Genomic DNA, 5,505 nt, shown 5'->3' with positions numbered 1-5,505 from the left:
AGCCCCCTGAAGGCAGCAGGGTCTGTATGTGCCTGAGGCAGAGCGCTGGTGGAAGCAGATCTCGGGATTGGGGACTGCTGAACTGCACCCTCATACAAACGGTGTGATTTGATGAATGCCACCTTCAAATCTGTATCTGTTAAAAGATATGCCAGCGCTTTTTGCTGTGCGTTGTTTTGAAGGAAGCAAGCAGAATCACTGTGCAAATACAAACTTTTCAGTTCTGCTGACCATCTCTGAGACCCTGGTTTAGGCACCTCCCATATTTCTGCTTCCTTTCCCACCCTTTGTTGTTTTAAGACATGAACTGTTTAGGGAAGAACTTTCGCTTTTATTTCTGCAAACTCCATATTAATTATGGCAAATGAGGTAGCACATAATGGATAACAGCTTCATTCAGAAATGCTGCCGTCTCTGAGGTGGTGGCCTATTAATCTGTTCCAGAAATGGTATGCCAGGCAACTACACAGGAGAATTTTACAGGCACTTAATTTATGCCTTTGTGTAAAAGAGAGAATTAGAATGAATACCCTCATGTTTCTATAAATGTAGTAAGCAACTTGGGTGGTGGCCAGGTTTTAAAATACAGCATGTGGATGCAGTCTAAAAAAGAACTTCTTTTTGCCATGAAGCTTCAGTTCTAGTTTGCAAGGCATAATGTGCTGTAAATAACCAGTATTTGTGAATGAATGTTCTGATTCTTCATAGTTCCCACTCCTTTCCCTGAATTGTTTATTGGTAGCCAACTCTGAGCTTGTGTTTTTGAAGAACATTCCCGTTTTCTTTCATAGATGCAATCTCGGACGTAAATGTAGGCTACAAGAGTTGTGTGCTCTGAGACAGATGCACTGTGTCATGCTTTGTGTGAGAAAGCACAAGCTACTGCTGGTTTATCCCCTAAAGTAGAAAAATACATGTCTGGTAGATTTGTGATCCGCAGTGCTTGAAACGGGGCTGTGGTGAGAAAGCACAAGCTACTGCTGGTTTATCCCCTAAAGTAGAAAAATACATGTCTGGTAGATTTGTGATCCGCAGTGCTTGAAACGGGGTTGTGCACAGCCAGCGTAGACTGTGTGCCCTGTGCTACGATGCCTCTCAGCCTCTACAGTACCGGGTTGCAGCCATGCTGGCGAGGTGTTTTCATGTACCTTGGAGATATCTTGACTTCCTGCTGGTGGCCAAGGCAGTCATAACCAGCTGCAGTCCCTGACAGATATTACCCTCTTGAACTGAGCAGCCTGTTCACGTTACAGATCCGGGTTTGAATTCTTTTACGTGGTGTCCACCCGGCTCCACTGAAAATAAGGGATCTGCCATGGACATGATGTTCTTACATCTCATACATTTGTCCTCTGCTCATCTCTCTTACAGCATTTGTCGTCCCTTCTCTTTGTTCACTTGCCCCCTTTTGCATTTGCCAGAATGAGTGTTTTGTTCTGGCAGGTTCATGGTTTTGTAGGTTTTGAAGAGGGTGTTGTCTCTGGTCCACACTAAAAAGTATGTGAAAAAACATTTTAGACTAGGTAGAATGTTCGGTTTTTTCTTTTAATTAAATTTGCAGCGAGACTGCGCATCTTCCCAAGATGGGCTTACTTCTGACTAACTCTGTAACACAAAATTCTTTTTGCCTTGTCTCTCTGATAGCTCCATTTTCTCAGTCAGATAACTGTGTCAGCATGCTAGCTTTAATTTTGTAAGGCTATGAAATTGACTGGAAGATATTTTTCCCCACTCCTACAAACCTAAGTCCCAATAAAGCCATGAGTGATCGGATCACCAACACTGAGCAGACCAGTGTATACGTTCTTTTTGAACTTTGCTGGTTCTTTATTTGTGGAGTCAAACAGAAATAGTCTCACATGTCAAAAAAGAACATGAAGTTCATGGCTGTAACTGGATCCATGAACTTGTAGATGGTAGCCTGGCATCTGTGTACAAAATCTGAGGTTATTATTTATGATTTTCCAGGAATCATTTATGTCACTGTAGCTCAGATAATTTTTTCTGTCTCAATTCATCACATTTTTAATGTAGTGAAAATACCATGCTTCATTTTGTTAAATTTGAAACTCTGAATCAAGGTTTCTCCTGGCGTGATTGCAAATTTCTCTGCAGGGGATTCGGAAAGAAATGTACTTCCTTAAGTCTTTACTGTATCCAAGTATGAAATTTGCCTTGTCAATGTTCCTTCCCTTAGATTAATACCTTTGTGCAGAACTGATACTTCCAAATACACCAAAAGTGAGTAAAAATTATAGGATTGTAGTACTTAGTGAGAGGTGAGAACTTTGTTATTGTGGCAGAAGTTTCCAGTCAAGTGGAGATTAATGTGAGAGCTCACAAGAGGAAATTTCCAGACAGTAAAAGTGTCCTATGTATAGCTTCTTTAGAAGCAAGCATTAGCTAAAAGTACTTTGGATTTCAGTAATATATTACTGTTCTTTCATTTATGAAAGATTTTGGTTGTACCATTAAGATAATGACTAATTACAACGTTCAAATTGATTAATTATTTGAAATTCTAAAATTGGAATTGTGTCTATGATGCACTGTTCGATAAAGGAAAAAAAAAAGCTTCAGCTCCTAGATTGAGGCCCCTCTTCCCTACCTTCCAGATGTTGTAAATTCATTAGCCATATGGTCACTTTATGAGACTTATTTTAGTGTAAAAATATACACCTTTCCAATATTCACCCCCTGGATTGTCTTCCAGTGTGAAAGGTTTTTTATAATTGCAGAAATACTTGAATGCCTAGATCGGATCTTCATTGTCAGTAGAGTCGTAGTTGCATCATATCCACTGGCTGTACCTCATTCAGATCTCCTAGCCATTATGTAATACCCTCTCTCTAATTTTGTGGTGAGAAGTTGGTTTATTTTAAAGGTTATCTTCCAGGAAAAAAATGTCAGAGAGGTCCCTTGACATGGAGGACCTAAAGACGAAGGCCTGACCTGGTAGCATCACCAGCAGTGCCTCCTTCCCTGGCAGTACTGTGGTATTGTGGTTTTGTGAAAGAGGGAAGTTTTTTTGTGTGATCCTCGTTTTAAAGGTGGGTTGGCTAGGGTTTATTTAGGAGAGGACCACTGAGTGGCTGAGTCATTCAGGATGGAGATCTTGAAGCAGGTCCTGCAGTGTCTTGTCAGTACTGTTCTGCCATGGCTAGGATTTTCACTGCGGGTGAGGTCTGGGTTGTGCGGCTCCATGGTCTCACAGGTCTCATCTTGCACATCTTCTGTGGTCTCAGCACAAGTTGAAGAAGCTCTGTAATCGCTGTAGGCTTTGTGACAACCCAGCTAAAATCTTAGACTAAGTTCTGACTGCTTCCATGGTGTATTTCAGGAATGTGAACTAATGTGGTATCCTGTAAATTAAAAGATAATACGTGCGGTTTTTGGAGTGTGACTGTGGTGCTTGCTTTGGGGAAAATAGATGTAAAAGCACCAAATGAGTCCTAAAATTCAAGAGGCAATATCAGAAAACTGGGAAATCTAGGAAGAGGAATTAAACCTTACTTTGGTGGTGCTCCTGATAGTACAGAATGCTAACAGGAGCCCTCAGTTGGTGTCTTCTTGAGTATTGTGAGCCTCCTGCTCCTGTTACTTGACCTGAACATAGGCATTCTTCGTCCTGCGATGAATCTGGGCAATCCCGTCATGTGAACAGGCATGTCTTCTGCCACCTGGCCGAGGACATTTTGTGCAAGACAGAGGGTACTTCAGTCACTTCACTGCGGGCACTAATTCAGTGGTGCCTGCACACATTAGAGTCCTGCTGCAGACGCTTTCATCGTATACGTGGTGGAGTGCAGAGGCTGCGGGTGTTCTCAAGCAGTGTCTCCAGGGCTGGCAGGCCTGCCCTGTTACTTGCTGCTGCTGGAGATCTGAGGGGCCTTCAGGAGTAGAAATAGATTGTAGTTTGAATGATATTTTTTGGCTGTGAGATAAGCACCCGCCTTAGAAAAATCTGCCCTCCTGGTATTTTGCATCATGAATTCTGTTCCTTCTGAGGAACTGAATGCAACATAACATTTCTGAACCCCACAGATCTTAAAAACCATACCAAGGTGTGGCATTTTTACTGAACGACAAGCCCTGGTTTGCATCTTAGCAAAACCTGAGTAGTTATGAGATAAACCAGTTTTTGTTTGCTCTGTGTCTTGGTGGATTTCACTGTGCGGTGGTCTGGTCCTCTGCTGATTTTTGGCTAGCTGAGGACATTCTGGAGTTGGGTGTTTCAGGCTGACTTAGCTCTCTGCAAACCCTACCTGTCTGTCATTTTGGCACGTGAAACTTTGCTTACTTAGTCAAACTTCTTGTCTTTGGTAAGAAGTGAAGGCGTGGCTGTACGGTGGTTTTGGTGTTGTTTTTTCTTTTTTTTTTCCTCCTTGCTGTTTACCTTTGGTGTACTTTCAGTAGGCAAGCTTGTAGTAATTCACAGGGTTAATTACCAAAGCTGTGGGTGACTACATCTTCATTGCAGGTGGGGACTTGTGTGTCCCTATGTGGGAGGCCAGGCATTTTGGCTGAGGACTGGGTTTAACCTTCACAAAAGGAAAGAGCCAGCAGTAAGTACAAGCTTCAGGCTGTAAGGTACTGGTATTGAAAGAAGCAGAGTGGAATGTCTCTTTAGGTCTGATCTGACTAGCTTCCTGAAGAGTTTAACTTATGTTGAGGGGAGAGGCAGAGTGCAAGATCTTGCTTTGATACACGTAGCCTGCAATTGGTGGGTTAGGAAAATGCTGGTTTTCCTCTGTGTTGTGAGGTGACCAGGAATGGCTAAGGCATCTCTGTGTTGGAGACAGAGTTAAGTGATTTGCAAGCACCTTACCTTGAGATACTTGTGTTCTTTGTGGTTTGTGATGTATGGAAGATTAAATCAGTTTTCTGAATAAGGAAGTATATTCTTAAACAAGTACATGGTGTCATAATCCAGTGAGGACACAGAACTAAACTGGTACACTCGGAACTGTCCATTAACAAATTTAGTTTTGGATAATTGAGTTGAGGTTGTGGAATTGACATGTGGGAGTATGTCTGTAGACCTTGGATAGAAAAGATTTAATGTGGAGAATTCACTTTCTATCTGAGATCACAAGAGATCTTTTTTTTCCTGTCTGAGATCTGAGGATCTCCCTCCTCAGCAACAGTATTTGCCACTAAACAGAAGTTGGTGGAGAAATAATGCATATTAAAAGTATAAAATAATGTTGCTTTCTGTCTGAAGGAGTGTGAATGCTTGACAACCTGTGTTTCTTTTTAAGAAGTTGTTTAAACTGCTTTTCCAGCGTCCCTACATGCTAGAGAAAGCTGAGGGAAAAGTGAAATATGGTATGGCCCTTGAAACTGAACAGCCGAGTCTCCCTGCTGGTTTTGCTGGTATGAATTTTTGTGGTCATCACTATTTTTTTTTTTTTTTTAAAGCCTCTCATACAAAGTTTTTTTTAAAGCCTCTCATACAAGTTTGATCAGACTGGCCTCTGTGTCTCAAATATTCCCCTGTTCAGC

Source organism: Buceros rhinoceros, unplaced genomic scaffold, assembly GCF_000710305.1.
Source record: "Buceros rhinoceros silvestris isolate BGI_N320 unplaced genomic scaffold, ASM71030v1 scaffold5213, whole genome shotgun sequence".
Lineage (NCBI taxonomy): Eukaryota > Metazoa > Chordata > Aves > Bucerotiformes > Bucerotidae > Buceros > Buceros rhinoceros.
Note: the sequence above shows the minus strand (reverse complement) of the source record.